At 40.6% G+C, this 19160-nt stretch overlaps 1 protein-coding gene and 1 long non-coding RNA gene across 6 annotated transcripts in view; one reads left to right on the top strand and one right to left on the bottom strand.

Annotated features, from left to right (window-relative positions):
- PLD1 (phospholipase D1) overlaps positions 1-19160 on the top strand; it is a 201844-nt gene that overhangs the window by 33444 nt on the left and 149240 nt on the right. For 2 of the 5 annotated variants that reach the window (XM_008512878.2, XM_008512877.2), the window contains exon 1: positions 8505-8709. The exons of the other annotated variants lie outside the window; for them this stretch is intronic. The gene's annotated coding sequence lies outside the window, so the exon portion shown is untranslated. Of the gene's footprint in view, positions 1-8504; positions 8710-19160 lie in introns of those variants that run through there. 5 annotated transcript variants of the gene reach the window in all.
- On the bottom strand, positions 1065-6233 carry LOC139077096 (uncharacterized). The gene is made up of 2 exons (XR_011529325.1): positions 6128-6233; positions 1065-3663 (listed from the first exon to the last, which is right to left on the bottom strand). It is a non-coding gene; the product is annotated as an uncharacterized lncRNA (long non-coding RNA).

Raw genomic sequence — 19160 nt, 5'->3', positions numbered from 1 at the left:
TGATGAATACCTGGGCTCTTCCCAGTTTGAGGCTATTATGACTAAACTTGCCGTGAACAAACACAAAAGTCTTTTTGTGGATATCTATTTTCTCTGCTTTTGGCTATTTACTTAGGAGTGAAATTATCGGGACATAGGCTGAGTCTATGTTTAGTTTTATAAGAAACTTCTAGAACTTTTTCTAAAATGGTTGTATTGTTTTACGCTCTGACAACAGTATGTGAGAGTTCTGATTGCTCTGCATCCTTGCCAGCATTTGCTTTTGTCAGTTTTTTTAATGTTTATCTGTTCTCGTGGGTATATAGTGATATCTCATTGTGCTTTTTATTTAAATTTCTCTGATGAATATTAACATTAAACACTTTTTCATGTGCTTATTGATCATTAGTTTATCTTCCTCTGTGAAGCGTCCAGTCAAAACTTTTGCTCTCTTTTTATTGAATTGTATCCTAGATATCAGTCCTCTGTCAGATATATGATTTGCATATATTTTCTCTCAGGCTGTGATTTACCTGTTTAATTTCTTAATAGTATCTTTTTGATGAGCAGAAATTTTTAACTTTGATTAAGTCTAATTTTCTTCCTTTTATGTTTCTTGCTTTCTATGTCGTATCTAAAAGCTTTATAGTTTTAGCTTTTACATTTAGGTCTATGATCCATCTCAAATTAATTTTTGTGTATGGTGTGAGGTTGGGGGTCAACATTTATTTATTTATTTTTTGCCATATAGATATTTAGTTGTTTTAATATCATTTGTTGTAAAGCCTTTTTTTTCTCTATTGAATTTCTCTGTCAACCTGTGAAAATTCAAATGACCATGTGTGGGGGTCTGTTTCTGAGCTCTCTGTTCTGTCTCATTGATCTATTTGTTGATCCCGTGCCAGTATCAGACGGTCTTGATTACTGCAGACTTAGTAGTCAAAGTCTTAAAGTCAGGTAGTGTGAATCGTCCAACTTTGGTCTTATTTTTTACGGTTGTTTTGGCTATTCTAGGTTATTTGCATTTCTACACACATTTTAGAATCAGCTTGTCAATTTCTACAGAAAAAAGCCTGATGACATGATTACGATTGGGATTATTTAATCTATAGATCAGTTTGTGAAGAACCAGTATCTTAACAATATTTAATCTTTTAATCGGAAACATGATATATCCACTTATTTAGGTCTTTCATTTCTCTCAGCAATGTCTTGTAGTCACATTCTCATTTGAACCCGCTCCATGTAGGTGTTTGTGTCCAAAATTCCCCTGAAACCACCCTTGTCTAGGTCAGCCGCGACCTCCACGTTGCTGCGTCCAATGATAGTTCCGTCTTCCTCTTTTTCGTCTCTCAGCTGCCTTTCACATAACTGATCACTCTATCCTTGAAGCCCTTTATTCACCTGGCTTCTGTCTCACCATATTCTCCTGGTTTTCTCCTATCTCGCTGGCAGCTCTTTTTTGGCCTCGTTTGCTGGATCCTTCTCTTCTTCCTGATGTTTAGATGTAGAGGGCCCTGAGCCTCAGACTTCTGTCCTTTATCCATTCTCAGTCAGTCTCATGGTGTAAATATGTTGTCTAAAGCCAACTACAATGTTTAAAGCTATTTTATATCTCAGTCCTAAACCCTAGACTTATATATCCAACTTCCTACTGATCTTCATTTGGGTATCTAAAAGGTATCTCAAACTTAAACCCATCCAAAGTGGAACTCCTGATCTGCGCCTGAAACGTGCTGTTCCTCCTTCTCCCCACCACCCACCGTGTTCCCCAGCTCAGTAATTGGAACCTTCTCCCTGTTACTCATACACCAGTCTTACAATTTTCCTTGACATCTTTTCTTTCACACCCTGCATCACAACTCGCATTAGAAAATCCTCTTAGCTGTGTCTTCACAATATATCTTAGATCTGTCCTCTTCTCAGCCGTCACTCTGATCCAAGCCACCATCATCTCCCAGCTGGTTTACTGCAGTAGTCTCCTAAGTAATCTGCTTTCTCTCAGTCTGTTCTTTAGCTATAAAACTGGAATGATCTTTTAAGATGTCACAGCGTTTCACTCCCCTGATTAAAACCTTCCAGGGCCTTTCCATTATATTTAGGGGAAAAAAAACCTGTGCGATGGTTTGCAAGGCCTTATATGATCAGACCTCCCTGCTTTCACAACACTGACTACATTGGCCTTTTTGTCATTCTTGAACACTTCAAGCTTGTTTTGACCTCAGGGCCTTTGCGATTTCTTTCTTCTGCCTGGAATCGTTTTCCAAGAAAATGACAGGGCTTGTTACCTTCCTTCATTCAGATCTCTGCTTAAGTGTTGGCTCCCCAGAGAGGCCTTTTCTGACCGCCATATCTAAGGAGTGTGTCCCCCACCCCATCGCTCTCCAGTCCCTTACTCTGCTTTGGTTTTCTTCTTAGCACTTAGCATCATCTGGTTTGGTATTTATTTGTTTTATTTGTTGATAATCTGTCTTCCCTAGTGGAATATAATCTCCTTGCAGCTAGGGCCTTTCTGCTTTGAATCATTAATGCTGTTAACAATGCCTGTCACATAGTAGCTGCTCAGTAAATATATGTTGAATAAATGACTGTGGACAAGTTAACATTGCTGGCCCCATTTTCTTCATCTGAGAAATGGAGACAATAATGGCACCTACCTCCTAGGGCAGATGGGAATGTCAGTAAGATATTGGGTGTAATAAGATATTGTGGTGATGGTGTTGGCTGTTGTTATTGTAGTTACTATTAAATATATTTAAATGATTTCAATCTCTTCAAATCCATCCACAAATAGATATGAATGCTGGGTAAGGTGGAATTTGCCTGTTATATGCTTTTTACAATGGTCGATTTCAGAGGTATAACTTGTGACCCACAGTTATTGATAACTTAGTTGAAGGAAAAAGATGTAAGTACATGAAAAATGAAATGCCACAGAATCTTTAAATAACCCGTCCAGAGAACAATAGACACGTCATCAGGCATAATTAGTTGTCGAATACATTTGCTGCTGCTGCTTGTTCTAGGTGTGAGAAATGAAAGCAAATTTTTTTAAACCAGGGTGGTCTGAGAAGGCTTTGTGAAGGATGTGGGTTTGGGCTGCCCCTTGAAATGCTGGAGAGGATTTTAATCCTTTCCTGGCTATGAGGGGGAGGGGCATTGTGGTGGGGCAGTGGCACAAACCCAAAAAGGGGGAAAAACTAGGGAGGTTTGAAAAATGGAATAAACCAGTTTGGCTGAAAGGAGAGGGCTTGTGAGGCAGCAGCTTGAGAGCGATGCAAAGAAAACAAGGTGGGCATGAACGCAAGTGGCTTCAGGCTACAGGAACTGCCAGGGTGACAGAAAGCCCTTCCTTCCTTACATTGGGCAAGAAAAGAAGAAAGTGCTTCTGGGAGGTGAGGAAAGAAGCTGACGTCTCACGGGCTTGTTGCTGCCAAGTTCCGTGCCTTCTCCCTCTGCGTTGCAGGTGGCCGGGGCGTTACCCTCGGCTGCACACCCGGTGGAGGGTTGGGCTGGGTCCATGTGTGCACATGTCCACCAAGAGGCGGTAGCAGGAGGGCCTCATTCTTCCATTCTGGGGGCCCGGAAACCAACCGTGACCTTTCTTTTTCACCCACAAGAATTCTCACTCTAGTTTTTAGGTGGCTGTGACCAGAGGGCAAATGACAATTTTCACTATGGCTCCTTATTAAAAGAAGAAAGAAAAGAATAGAGAAACATAGAAATGAAAGGCCAGTCTATAAACATAATAATTTACATTTTAACATGCATATTAACAAATACTCAACTTGTTTTTCAGAAGAACATATTATGTCAATCATATAAAGCCACATTCTCATTATCATGTAAAAAGAAAGCAAGCTTATGTGAGAAGGGGACAAAGTAATCTGTGATAAACAAAAAAGATAGGTTATCTAGCCAACCATGAGATAAAATTTGCTTTCATGATATAATTTTGAGTAAATTTGCAGTAACCTCAAAGGGTGTCTGCACGTGCATCTTAAGTTTTTTGTTTACCAAGGTACAAAATGTCGTGACCTTTGGAGGGTCAGATTAGATTTCAGAGCAATTTGTGGTAAGTAAGAAAATGACCCTGTAAGAATAAGAGAAGCAAAATAAAACAAAATAAAATATAGATATGAGCCATGGCACATGAAGCCGAATAGGGAAAGGATGGGAAGACAATAGGCAACATTGTCGCTAACGCAGCCCTGGCAACACGCGTCACAGATTAAATCATGAACACCAGTTGGTGGGCACAGCAAGGCGAGAACAGAGAGCGCCTTGTTCCAGCATGTCTATCTAATTTCAAACTAATTGCTTAAGTACAGGCTTCTGTTCTGGTTATAACCAAAGGAAAATTAAACAGTTGAAATATTGTAAATTTTGTCAGTCACCCTGGATCACCAATCAGAACTAAATAAAAGAGCTTTGAGCAAAGAATCCAAATAAATTGTTAGCCCTGCCTGCAAATGGAAGCCGGAAGAGAAGGGAAGCCACTGCGCCTTCCTCCCCGATCAGGCGCTGGCTAATGTGGTGACCGGGAAGGGCTGCCTGTGCTCATGACCACGGCTCCATAGAGTCCGGTGGCAGATGCCACGTTCCACCCCAGGGCCTGGCTGGAGAGCTGTGTCTTCTGGGCTGCAGCTCCTCTGAGGTTTCAGACCAGTTGGGGTTGCCTGCCTTTTCCTACTCGGGGTCTGTGTGATGAGCCAATGAGCTGATACATGTGAAAGCACTGTGTTAACACAAATGAAGGGGTTACTCTTTGTGTCATTTTAGGGTGTGGAGTTGGTGGAGGAAAGAACACAAGTCAGAAGTCCTGGGTTTGAATCCTGGATCGTCTCACACTAGGTCCTCCCTTTCCTGAGTGCCTTTTGAAAGTGTCTTCCTGTGGTTTTTCCCGTTTAATTAGATGTTCTTTACTTTGGTGTGTGTGCCACGGGACTTCTTTGGCAGTCTAGAGAAGCTAATGGATCCCTTTTCAGAATAATGCTTAATACATAAAACTAAATGTATAAATTTAAATGCACAAAATTAGAATGCATAGGATTACAAAGGAAACCGATTATACCGATATACAGTTATCAATATACTCCCAAAAATGTAATATTGTAATATTGTAATACATGTCCTTTATTAATGCATTATGTACCAAGAGCTAGTGGCAGGTCTGATAACTACTGTAGTTTTGAAGTAGCGATGAGTGGAAACGATACTTTGAGATATGTGCAATAACTGTGTTGTGATATGAAGATAGCTTTGGTTTCTACACGTGACAAGTCACAGATATGTCTAATTCTACTGTGGGTTGTTGCCTACATTTGTAATAGAAGGAAATGAAGAATTTCAGTTAGAGCTTAGTAAAAATTAAAATGAAATTTTTCCCCACCCATGTCGTGAATTCTGTCTGAGATCGTCAGAAACCCCTTGCCTTAAAACGTCACCCTTTCCTCTTATGCTGTGTGATCTTCAGGGGCAAACTCATTGCACCTGCTGCTGCCCCCCAGCTTCAGTCTCCCTGTGTGTGCAGTGACTCTCGATGTGTGGACCTCCCATCCCGGCAGGGGATTGGAACGCCACACCTGGATCTCCCGCAGCCCCCTACACATCCACCATGGCGGCCCACAGGACCTCACACTCGGCCTCCGAAAGCCAGCTCCTCGGCTTGGCCTTCCTACCCTTGCTCCTCCCGCCAGCCTGCTCTTCCTCCTGTGTTCCCAGCTCTGTAGATGGCACTCACAGCCCACACATGGCTCAGACCCCAAACCTAGCTTGAGCAAGGGGACTAGCGAGCACCCCTGCTGCCAGGATTACCGCCCCAGCCTCCTTGACAAAGTTGGTGAAGATGTAAGCTTGTGAGTTTTAAAGCACTGGTCTGCCCTTCACTTTACCTGGAATGTCTTCTAAATTGCTACTCACCCTACAAGGCCTGATTCTTCCTTCTTTATCTTTCCAACATGCACATCTAGTCACTTTCTGGTTTAAAATCTTTTGATGACGCCTCTTTGCCTCCACGATGTGACATCAGAAGACTCCTGCCTCCCTCGCGGCATTTTCTTCCGCAGCTCCCTCAGCCTCCCCAAGCTCCCTGTGGTCCTTCCAATGGCCTGCTCCCCATGGCGCCCTCTGCCTGGGGATCCCTTACCTGCCATGTCGCCTTCAGGTCTCAATTCTGTGGCTGCTTCACTGGAAAGCCTTTCTCAGCCTGCGTCACTATGAGGACTGTCCACAGAGCAGTTGTTGTCCAACCATTTCCACGCCCATTGTGTTTGACCAGAGTCTGGCAGGCTTTCACAAGTGCTGTGCACTCAGAAGGACAGAATTATTAAAGTGCCTGGTTAAGAGCACTGACTCCAGAGCCTAATTGGCTGTTTGATCTTGGCAAGGTACTTACCCCTTAGGTGCCTTGGTTTGCTCATCCTTAAAACTACTATTAATAAGAGAGTGGTGGGATTTAAATGAGTTAATACTTGCAAAGCACTTCAGAACCATGCCTAGCTCATAAGTAAGAGCTTAAATATTAGCTATTATTATTAGTTTTAGCTTCAGTAGTGTGGGCTCATTTAAAAGTCACCATCCTACTATACTTTTATTTTTGCTGGAGTTTTATTAGACTGTAGTATAATTTGAAACACAATATTTAACTGTGCTTCTGCTTCATTGAGGTTGATATCGGACGTCGATTTTAGCAGAAATAATTTATATGAGACAAAAGGAAATGCTTTTTTAACAGAAAGGTAGGAAGAATCTTGGGGATACAGCCTTTTAACAGAATGCTGGAGACATCGTCCCACCAGTAGTCAGCTAGTTGAATTGGGGATTTATCTGTATTTTTTCCATTTCAGAGATTATGTTGACCTCGCAGGAATTTTTCTTGCAGCTCTTTGGGTAAAGGAGAGATCAATACTATTTATCAGAGGATTTCTCTGAGAATGCAAATCATCAGATATGTTTGCAAGCCAGATCTACATAAAAGAGATGGTTTGGAATGTAATTACTTTATTTTTGGATAAGCATTCTCTTATCCTCTAGGAATATTTTGCTCTTGTGGGAAAGAATTTTTCATGATCCTTACCACACATTGTATGTGACATTTGTGTGCTCTTGTAACTGATCCTTCTCTTCCTTTTTATTTTACTTCCAACATCAAGGTACATAGTAATATTGCCTGAGGTTTAACTCTTCCAGACTTTTCTTGGTTTTGCCACCAGGTGGGGTACTGGCTCCTTTTTAAGGCGTGAGCCACATGCCTTGACGCTAGTTTTCTCACTGACATAGGTGACTGTCTTGCCCCCCTCATTCTAAAGTGACCCCATGGTAAACTGTGGCGCCCTGACCTGGGCGTGGGTGGGGAGGCAGGAGGGAGTCTCCAGGTTTTTCATGTCTGATCTTGTTGAGCTAATAAGCTAGTGACTTCTGTTTCATCAGTTTTGAGTAACTTGAATTTTACCAGAAATACACATAAATCTATTCAGCAACAAGGGAGTCAAGTTTTCCTTGGAATATTTGGTTTGATTTTATGGCTTAGAAGAAACAATAGTTAGATAACCTTGACCATTATGTCTTATTTAAATAAAATAGAAATCATGGAAACAAGCCATTAGAATTGAAACTGCTTTTGGAGTTGAAAACTAGGAAAAAAATGGGTATACTGGGAACACACTACGTTAAAAAGCAGAGCACGGGTTCTTATTCTTTCTTAAGCAGTTTGCTGGAACATTATTGACTGTTTTTGGATATCAATGCTTTAGGGAAATTATTAAATACATTTTTCTAGAATGAAAAATAAATTTCTTACTTTGAAACCATACTGAGTCATATTAAGTTCCATTTTAAACTATAAAACACTACAAAATGACAAAAAAATCTTTACCTTACAAATATAACCTAAATATAGATGGTGAAACTGAATTATGAGTGATTTTCAGATATATGTACACCAAGTCAGAATCAGAAGTTAAAGAATTCTTTGATCAATTTCCCCCTTGAATGTAAATTAATTTTTAGACTTTATTGATGAGGGAGGTTTTAGGCTTATTTAATGCTATCCAAAGAAAAAAATCTGAGAATAGTGGTAGTATGTGACTTTGATTCTAAGAAACAATAATTTCATGTGTCCTTCTTAGGCAATGTGAAATTGCTGTGCTGGATGTCCACCAGCACCACGCAACTCAGACAACAGCTTAAAACAATATAAAATGAAGCGACTACTTTCACAGGGGCACCAGGTTAGTTTTATAAAACAGTATAAAACATCTTGTGGCCCTGATGGAGGGCAGGCTGTATTCCTCTTGTTTAAAATGAATGTCACTGTAATACAGTGTCTCGGGGGAGAGAAGGGAGCGCGAGTTCTGTTTAAGATTGTGTGTTATAGTTTTCTTGGGTAGCAAGTACAAAAATGAAGCCTGAAGCCTTAGGTCATTCTGTCTGTGGGTTTTATTTCTCACAGCAGCCCAGTGTCTATTTAACATACGGGGAGTGGTTTCAAGTTCATTACTACAGCTTATAGGCTCAAGTGCTTTGTGGGCTTGGCCATGACTTGAGTTGCCTTTAGGGAGCCGGCCAAAGACGGGGCTTGGGAACAGACTGCTTTCCCTGTGTCTGTGCGTTCTCAGGGTAGTCACTTTCTCCCCCCCTCTCGGCTATCAGCTGCTTTGGAGATTAGTTTCATAGCGAGGATTCTTTCTTTAAAGCAATATGAAGCGACTCCTTTCCCAGGGGCTCCAGGTTAGTAAATGACATTTTGAACTTTCTGCTGCATGTGTCAGATTTCCTTTCTGTGCTCGCGGGGCGATGATATGACAGTCGGCATTGCATTTGTTCTGTTGCTGCATTCTTTTAGAAAATAATGCGAGTTCGTTGATCCTATCGAGGTTTGGGGGGTTATGATTCTCTTTATAATATATGCACTGTTTGACAATGTTACATGCCAGTGGAAGCCAAGCAGAAATGTGTTGGATTTGTGTTTAGAGATTTGTACTTGCTTGTAAGCATTTTCAGTTCCTTCTTCAGAATTACTTTCTCTCTGTCCTCCCACTGAATCTTCTAGGCGTAACTCTGATTTTATACCCAGGTGGTTTTGGACTTTTTGGACATTAGGCAGCCGTGTGTTGCCCTCCAGCTAGTGGTGTTGTCCCTCACACTCGTGCGTGCTCGCCTCGTGCACGGTTTTCTCTTGGGCCTACTCCTTACAGCTACGATGAACCAGAATGTCATTTTCATTTTCGAAAAGTCTGGCATTTTTCTAGAATGTCTCATAAAATGCCTGCATCACAATTGATGTGGGCAGAGGGGCAAGTGGATCCAACTGAACTGAATCCCCTCCTTAGTCGTCACTGTTTTTATTCTTAAGCGATTCCTCAAAATCTGAGATCACGCTAGGAGTAAATATGACTGTAAAAACGGAGTGTACCTTGTAAAACATAAAAGTATGGCTAATAGTAATAAGATGAAATTAAGTCAATAAAATTAACTAGAGAATATCTTCCTTAATTTCATAACCTAAAGATCTAGAGAACAATTTTACTTTTGTTAATTTGTCACCAAGGCAATTCAGCGCTAAGTTGTTCCCTAAGAATAGTAGTTCAATTTGATGTTTTGATGTTTGCAACACTTTATGAAATATTCTTGCTTTTATGTTACTTTAAGGGTGCTTCAGTTCAAGGGAACATACTAGTGTTTTAAAATATGCTAATATGCTTCTGTTGTTGCCATTTGATTCTCCTCTTTTTTTTTTCCTGCCCAGAAATACAATGTTTCGGAAAGAATCTTTTCTCGCCCTCTGTTTAAAAAAATAGAACTGAGGGAGAAAGGAGACAGAAATAGGTAGTTAAAAAAAAAAATCTTTGAGGTGATTTGCTAAACTTTAAGGATCTGGGTTCCCATCTCTGTGGCTGAGGCTGAAGTTGTGAAGTTATGGCTGCCTGCCGTTCAGGCTTACGAATTTGACTACTTTATCCCCCCACAGTTGTACAGCTGTGTTACTGCCCCGTCTATGCAAATGTTTTCTTTAACAGCAAATCCATGAGGTCATTTCAGCTTTCCAGGAAAAAGCAAAGGGTCCTATGACTTGCTTAATATATGCTATTACCAAATATATATGTGCTATTATCAATTACTAAATGCTGTTAATTTAAAATTTAGAGGAACGCTTTTGTCAATCTGATTATAGCTGCCTGGGGATTTTAAAGAACAGTGTCAACACGTCTTACTCATTGATTACTTGTTTGTGTTTAATTGGCACAGATCAAAGTCTTAAAAAGCCCACATAAAGCCCGTTTACGTCTGGTAGATCTCAGTTTCTGTGTTCCCAAGTACTTCACAGCCTTTTCTTCAAGAGATGGCAACAAAACAAAATACCATGGATTAGAAACAGAGATAAATGATGTGGCGGAGGATAGAATAAGAGGGGAAAGTCCCTAAAAACCAGGATTTAGGATTTTCCCGAGAACATTTATTAAAATAAATTTCCTCCAAACCTGGGGAGAAAAAGAAGACTGTACAGTAGCGTGCTCAAAATCTGTAATTTTGGGATAAGTCTTATTCCTGAGTCTCGCTTTGGAACACGTGGCATTGCGGTTCTCGTTCTCATCTTGCTGGACTGGTTTAGTTTTGTTGCATCTCTGCCTTTTGGCTAAAACCAAGTAGGGACAAGCATTTTTCTCATTCCATACCATCTAATTTTGAGTTAAGCTTTGAGCTGATTAATTTTTATCCAACATGCTTTCCATGCTATCCAGATGGCTTAAGAACCTAGCTGATGATCCAGAAGCATGTGATTCTTTTTTTCTTTTAAAGTGAACCTGAGTTTCAAAGTTGGAGACAAGTCCTTAGGCAAACTATTTCAGCATGAACTGGCCCACCCGAAACATCGGGAAAATTAAATGGCAGTAGAAGATCAGGACTGTGAGGAAAGAAATGAAGAACTAGGAGTAATTGTGATGTTAAAAGTGGGTTTTCTGGCTGCTGAACCTTGAAAATTTTTCACCTGTTGGCCAGTCCCCTTCACACCCCAGATTGTTCGTTCTGGTTCATAGTCTTGGTCTTCGCGGTGCCTGTTTTGGGAGGTGTCGACTCGATCTGCAGTTTCTGGCCTTTGCAGATTCATGTAATGGCTACCGTGAACAGTGCCACCCCTGCTTTTTCATGCCTATCCATCCCCCCGGGTTCTTCCTGCACTTAACGTGCTCACTGACGGCGCCGATGAGCATGGGTCTTGTGATTATGTATCAGAAAGTGGGGACAGAAAGGGGAGTAGTCTATGATGTCACCCACCCCAGAAATTCACTGTTAGTAATGACAGTAAATACTAACTTCCCAAAGGGATTGCAGAGGCTGAGCACGGATTTTACTCCCAGGCGGATCTGACCACAGACCTCCCCAGTCCCGTCTTTCCATCTGAAGAACCCAATTTAAGTTTGACCTTCTGGCATTTCTGGGGGTGATGGTAATAGTAGTCATGGCAGGAGTAGTAGAGGTAGTAGAAATAATAATAATAATAATAATAATAATAATACCTAACACTCAAGAAGCATTTCCTAAGGGCTGTCCCTATTCTAAGCCTCTTATTTAATCCTCGCAACAACCCTAAAAGGTCGGTTGTCTTTATTACCCCCAATTTACTGTGGGGGAAACTGTCCCAGGAAGGTTTTGTAATTTGTCCCAAGTCCTAGCAGCTAGGAAGCAGCATGAACAGTATTGTGCCTCAGAGGGGTGCTGTGGTGGGAAAATTGATATGGTAAGTTGATGTTCTTGGGCAATATAATCCAATATTTATTATGAATGAGAAGCAACCATGTAAACACTGATGTCTGTGCTGCTCTTCATACTGAAAGATGCTTCTGTTGACCCACTGTCAACCAATAAGGCATGTCCTTTGTGTTCTTTTTCTACTGGGTGGGGAGTGAATTTGTGCTGTGCTGTCTCACCTGTTCTGCTCGTGACCAATGGCAAGAACCTGGTGACCAATGGCAGGATATAGAGGTTGCCTATGGTCAGTAAACAAGACCAGTGGAAAATAAGCTCACAGCATTAAAAGCTGTCTTTTGATTGCATAAGCTCATCTTGGAACTTTTGAGACTTTTTAAGGCTAAAATAATGAAACCACTAAGGCTAAGAACTTGCACCTTCTCATTGTTTAGCTTTAATTTGGCCTGTGTGAGTGTCCTCTTCATTCTTGCCCAGTGTGATTTCCTGCTGATAATCAGAATTCTGGGTCTTTCGTCAGTCCTGAAGGCTTCTTGAGGCTTAGTGGAAGGCCAAGAATATGAGACATGTATTTCCTTTAAAAACATAAATGTACATTTGAAAATGTTGGGTAAATAGCTTATTCTAGATTTGGTCAAAACCTAAACACGTGAGTTCTATACAGAAGTTTGGAATCTTTAACTATATATAAAAATCTAGCCCATAGATTAAGGAGCTAAGTTAGAAAAAAAAGGAAAGAAAAAAGTCAATATAAATTCTGATCTTTGGATGGGGAAGCACTTTCTCTTCCTACAACCAATAAAAGAAATCACAGAAGGAATAGGGCAATAGGTTGGAATTGTTCAAGCAGGAGTGTAAAAGCCTTAAATAGAAAAATACTAGCCGAAGCATAATTTTTTGTGAAAAGTTGGAAATAAAACGTATCATAGTAGAAGAAAATTATATGATGGGCCATTATGCAACTATTACAACTTTATTTATGAAAAGTTGTTATAGGAGGAAATGGTCATGATAGACCTAGAAGTTAAAACACTGGATATCAAACTATTTGTACATCAGATGCTTTGCCACGTTTAAAATATATCTATCTCTGTGTGTGTTATATTTAGGGAGCCAGCAGGAAGGATGGTCACCTTAAGTTAATAAGAGTTGATGGATTATTTTGAAGGTGGGAATTTCTGGTAGCTTATATTTTCTCCTTATACTTTTCTGCATATTAATTTTGTTTTTGAAGATTGGCACCTGAGCTAACATCTGTTACCAATCTTCTTTCTTCTTCTTCTTCTCCTCCGCCTCTTCCCCCTCCCCTGCCCCGTACATAGTTGTATATTCTAGTTGTGAGTGCCTCTGGTTGTGCTATGTGGGACACCGTCTCAGCGTGGCCTGATGAGTGGTGCCATGTCTGCGCCCAGGATCCGAACCCGCGAAACCCTGGGTCGCCGAAGCGGAGCGCATGAACTTAACCACTTGGCCATGGGGCCAGCCCCTGCATATTAATATTTTTAAACATGATTACTTTATATGTATTTGAAAAAATAAAAATGACTCATGAAGAGAAATAAAATGAGAACAAGATATACCAAAATTTAATAGTAAATTAACATATCCGCAATCTAAGGTGGTGGTTCTAAGAATGATTTTAATTTCCTCAAACAGTTTGTAAATTTAAAATTTCTTTAAGAAGAATTTATTATTTTCATATTACAAATTAAAACAGATTAGGTTAGAGTTGAGACAAGATCAATTTTTATAAAGGAGAGAATAGTTTTACTTTGAAAAACAATTATTTTGCTGCATTTACGCATTAATTTAAGAAACTGCCTTTTGATTTTTATACATGAGGGGTAAAATTTTAGTCAGATGTTATAGCTCATCAAGTTATAAGATAGATAGTTTATTTAATAAGGGATGAGGGGAGAAGGCTCACTTAAATCCTTGAAATGTCAGACCAGGAAAGACACTTTCATGGATTTCAGCGTGTCTTGATAACGCTTCCTTGTTCTAAGAGAAGTTGATGATGTTTCCAAAAGGACAAGTCAGCATACTGAGACAGTTCTTAGAAGAGATGATTGAACTGGAATAATGAAGATGGAAGAGAATTTTAGAGCAGCTGACCGTATTCTTCCCCCTCCTCATTTTACGGATGAAGCCCAGAATGATGGAGTCCCCAAGGCCACAAAGTTCTAATACGCTCAGTTGGAGCCTTTTGATGTCTTTTGACTCGTTCGTTGCTACTATTTGTATTTTCCATTCCGTCCATTTAAAAACGTTTTAGTAATGATGAATGAAATTATGTTTCTGTTTTTCCTGTGTTGGTAAAAATAAAAAACTAATAGTATTCAGTTCGTACCTAATGACATTTGAGAAAGAGGCTGAAGGCCCTTTACTGCTTCCAAGGAAAACTTACCAACTTCACAGACGTGGTCTTTAGACTCGTCATTGTTGTTGGAACATTTTGTTCTTGGGTACAGGCTTGTTTAAAGCACATCTGGTTTCCATGTTTATTCTGGAAGAGAGCAGCCACAAGGACGAGATAGCAATTGATTCTGAACCCTGGGAATTGCTTTTTAAAAGCTTTATTGATACAGAGTAATTTACATATCACAAAGTTGAGCCCTTTAAAGTGTACAATTCAATGGTTTTTAGGGTATTTACAGAGTTGTGTAACCATCACCATAATGTAATTTTAGAACATTTTCATCACCCAGATGAAACCTTTACCCACTCTCCCTTCCCTCCATCTTTTCTTCCCGCAGCCCTAGGCCGCTATTCTACTTTCTGCCTCTCTGGATTTGCCAAATCCGCACATTACATATGAATAGAATCACACATTAGGTGACAAAGCTGGAAATTTTAATTTGATGCTCAAAGACCACTTAGACGAACATGGCCTGGTTATTGTGTGGGCCCTTTCTTCTCAACAGTGTCCTAAAGTATGAGATTAAGACCAAGTGAACTCAGTGTTGTCACTTATTTATTAGATTAAGTGGCTTATTTTTGTTTTCTGGAGTTGTCATATTCCAGATTCAAATAAAAATATTCAATATTTAAATTAAAAAACTATACGGGAGTACATACCCATTAATATGAGATTGTTGTAGGCTATATATAGCAATATAACTACTATATATTAGGTGCTTACCAAGGGTTAAGCTAGAATTAGAGCCCAAACTGACCCCAAAATTATATAATTATAATGTAAACTTTCCTTCTCAACCAGTTTTCTTGTTAATAGTTCTATTTTTCAGAATGTTCTTATACATGTTAAACTGAAATGTACACTCTTGTCGATATCTCCCTGCCCTTGATTCTCATAAGTCACCTTCTCCATGGAGAAGCAAACCCCTAATCAGATAGACCCCCAGATGTCTGAAAACCATTATCATGGCCCTCACCCTGCCTTGCTCTCTTGCTCAAACGTGCAGGGTTATTTTTTATTGTTCTGCAGATTACATAGTCCAACATACTGTAACTGTTACTTTTTCCTGGAATGTGCTTTCTTTCGAGTATGCTCAGTGAACTCCTATCTGGTCTTCAAGACTTCTTTACAGTGTACCTCCCCAGCAGTAACCTCCCCCAACCCCCAGATTGAGCTCTTCCTCCTCTGGGCTCCCACTGCACTTCTCCTCACACTCTGAGAATTAGCTGTTAAAAGCCTGTCTCCTCCTCCTGGACTATGAGCCCTTGACAGAGCTGTTGACCTTTGTGCTCCTAAACCCCATCCCAGTACCTGACGTGGTAATTGCTCAATACGATGGAAGAGAGAATTTTGATCTTACCTCACATGGATTCCTACCTATACCTGGTTTTACAGAGGTATCAGTTATGAGAAATGTCTTTGGACAAAAGATATGTATGTAAACGTTGACTGAGTGCTGAGGCAGATGACCTAAAAGCCACAACCTCTTGGACCAAAAGTAGCGTCATCTGGGGAATAAGACTGTGAAGGCCTTTCAGTTGTTTATTGTGCCATTCATTTCACCTGGTAAAAGCATCCACTAATCACCTGATGTAAGCAAGGTGCTTATTTGTTGGGCAAGCTTGATACCCACTGCCTTTGCTCAGAGAGATTTAGATAAAATGATTGTAACATGACAATGTAGTTGAATCACTGAGTTCACAGTAAGCTTAAACCCAGTGTTCAAATAAATGTTGATAAGAAGAGATAGTCTGAAGTTATGCTTCTGTTTTAATGTGAGATCTTAGCAATCTTTCAAAGAGTATGGATGGGGTTTTTCCTTAAAGCATGGATAGAGGGTTAATTTAAGAAAAAGTATGTAACTGGGGCAATAAGGGAGCTGGGCCCGCATCTGAAGGAAAGAATGTGGGTCTCACCAAGAGTTTGCTGTAATTCATAAAACTGGTCCGCATCTTAAATGGGCTCATTAGGGCCCAACTGAAACAGTCTACCTGGAGTAGGTCAGGCACTGGTAGTATTTTCTGAGAGTCTCAGTACTTACAAGGTGCCGACTCTGAGGGCTAGATTCATACTTCTCCACTCCGTGGTTCTGGGAGATGCTGCCTCTTGCTACCTGAGTTTGAATTTGTCTTCTCCATCCAAATGGAGTCCTTGCCTCCCACGTGATTTGTTACAATACCAGACACCCCAGTGAATCCATCTTCTTCTCCTTTCACTTTTTCCCAGTGTTGTAGTAGCTTTTCTCTAGACGGTGGAGCCCGTGCTGGTGGAGGCCGAGCGGCGCCACTTCTGCTGGGAGTGGTCCCAGAGGTCTGGTCTAGGTCTGGAGGAGGAAGAGGCAGGCGTGGAGTTCTAGAGTTAGAGTGGACACAGGTTGTAGCCTCTGAGACCAAGAACGAGGCTTTTCTGGAGAGTGCTGACAGGGGGCCATCCAGGCACACTTCCTGTTTTAGGAAGCTCTCCATTTCCTAGGGCTCTTTATTCCTAGAGAGCTCAAAGTGTTAGAACGTTCTTCTTTATGCTGAAGCGACGTGGGCCTCTCTAGAGTAGCCAGCCTTGTCTTCCAGCTCTGTCCCCTGGAACTGCAGAGGAAACATCTGCTCCACCCGTAGGTCTTGGTATGTGTGAGAGGCATCTCATTTTTGTTCAGCCTAAAAACTCCAGATTCTTCCAACCGTTTCTGGTTATATCATGTTTTTCAGACTTCTCCAACCTGGCTCTATTCTCTGACTGTCCACGGTGTGCCTTTGTTGTTCTGTGGCCCGCAGAATGAACACAGCACTTCCAGTGTAGACTGACAGGCAGGCTAGGATCATTGACTGCTTTTCTGGATACTGTTCTTCTGACAATGCAGCCCAAGAGGGCATCTGCTCTTAGAAATTAATAATAGTAACATGTGCCATTTTGGGGGGGCAGTTACTATTTTCAAGGCAATATGACAAAGTACCTTAGTGCCTTATATATGTTATCCAATTTAATCTTCACAACAATAATGGGGTCAGTATTACTATTGTATTTCCTTGATTCTAAGACACTGTTAATGGCGAGATGCACCATCAATTAAATTTCAGCTTTTCAGGGAAAATAGAGGAAGGAAAATACCATCACATTAAATGCAGACATAACATGGAATAGTCTCATGCCAGCTTCAGAAAAGTTAAAATGTGTGTGTTTTGGGGGAAGGAGCAGAGAAAGGACATCTTAGAATGAAGGAAATGTGGTGTCTTCAGTCTACAGGTGAGGAGGTCAAGCTTAAGGTACTGCAGTAACTGGCACAGTCTGCAGAAGGGAGAACCAGGAGCAGACCCAGCTCTGCTGACTGCTGGGTGTGCTCCCACCGTCCACGCTACTCCATCCCAAGAAGCCCCAAAGTGAAGTTGGTTCATCCCGGATTTCCAGGGCTTTCTCCCAAAATACCTGTCAATCCAGGCAACCCTGGCCTGTACTTGTGAGTGTGTTTAAACCTAAATGCAGATGTCTACGTTTGTCCTTGGCAGTGAACAACCTTCTGTATGTCCCTTTCTCCATATTTTTAGAGTGTGGTTACCAAATCCAAGGGAATACATGTTTTTGAGGCTCTACAAACTCATGTCTAAATTATGTCTGAAAGTGGCGTATTCATTAACAATGCCACCAGCAGTGAGGTTGGGTTAGCACAATTGTTATAAGTTTTTAATACAATTCAGTCCTGGCTCTCATTCAGATTGGGAATTTGAGTCTGTTGCGGGAAACTCATGCATTTGATGCTCTTCTGGGATTCCTGGGGACCCCTGAATCCCCATCCTAGGCTGACTCAGGCCTGTGGGTTACTCCCTCAGTGCTCCTTCGTAGTTAATATGTGCCTCCCTGTTGTTGTGGCCTCTGGACTCGGTTCTGAGTCAGAATCCTCGGGGGCCCCACTGCCCTCAACTCTTCTCTGCTCCCACTTGCCCTCTGACTTTGAGCATGGTCACCTCCCTCCTTTTCCTTTATTGTAAAACCATGGGTTATTGATGTAATTTATTAAAAAATCTCTGATGAATCCGGAGGATGATTCATGACAGTAACAGACTAAGTGGGTTGAGAATTAAAAGCAGTTCTTTCTATAGATCCACTGTGGTTGAAGGAGGGCTGTCTTGCATATCTGGATGATTAATTAGCAAAAAATCCATTCTGAGTGTTCTAGTTCTCCCTAGATGAAGACAGGGAGGAAGTAGAAAGTGTCGAGAGTGTATAGTTGAAGGTTTTAAGGAAAAGAAACTGCCTGGTAGATTTCAAACGACAAAAAGGATAAAACTGAAGAGAAAGAATGTCCACTTCTTAGCTTCGGGAAGTATAGATTTGTGACTAGGAGATAAATATACTGTATTTTTTATTTTAAAACTGGGAGTAAAGAAAAAAGTCAAATATACACCTCACCTACTAAGACCACTTTTAGTTATGTGGATAGCTTTTATATGTGAAGTTATTGGGGTTTTATAACTCTGTTTAAACAGGTAAGAAATATTGAGTAACAATTACATTCATCAGGTGCTTCTTTGGACTCTGACTCATAGCCCAACATCCTCATACCTCTTGTGAGAGGACAGTTACTGTCCTGTACTTGGCTACAAATATAGGCCACTTTCTGTCTAAAAATAGAGGTGTGCCACATAAAGAGAAAATCATAAACCATATTGAAATAATTCAAATTATATCAAGTTTAAACTCAAATTTAAGTTGACTTGTGCTCAAAAAATGTGTTAATATTAAAAAGGATAAATTTACCTCCATAAGATGTGCCTCCTGGGTGGTGAATGAAGATGGTAATATCATACAGCTCTTGAGTATTATCAGTCCACGGCACAGCTCAACTCTTTGCCTGATGAATCATTCAGTATTTGCCAAAGACAATGTATTTTTTTATACATAATTTTTTTTTTTTTTTTTTTTTTTGCTGGGGAAGATTCACCATGATCTAACATCTTTTGCTAATCTTCCTCTCTTTTTTTTTTCCCCTTCCCCAAAGCCCTAGTACCTAGTTATATATTCCAGTTGTAGGCCTTCTATTTCTTCCATGTGAGCTGCTGCCACG

The sequence above is a fragment of the Equus przewalskii genome, chromosome 18, assembly GCF_037783145.1.
Source record: "Equus przewalskii isolate Varuska chromosome 18, EquPr2, whole genome shotgun sequence".
Taxonomy (NCBI): domain Eukaryota; kingdom Metazoa; phylum Chordata; class Mammalia; order Perissodactyla; family Equidae; genus Equus; species Equus przewalskii.
Note: the sequence above shows the minus strand (reverse complement) of the source record. Positions and strands in the feature narration are given on the sequence as shown.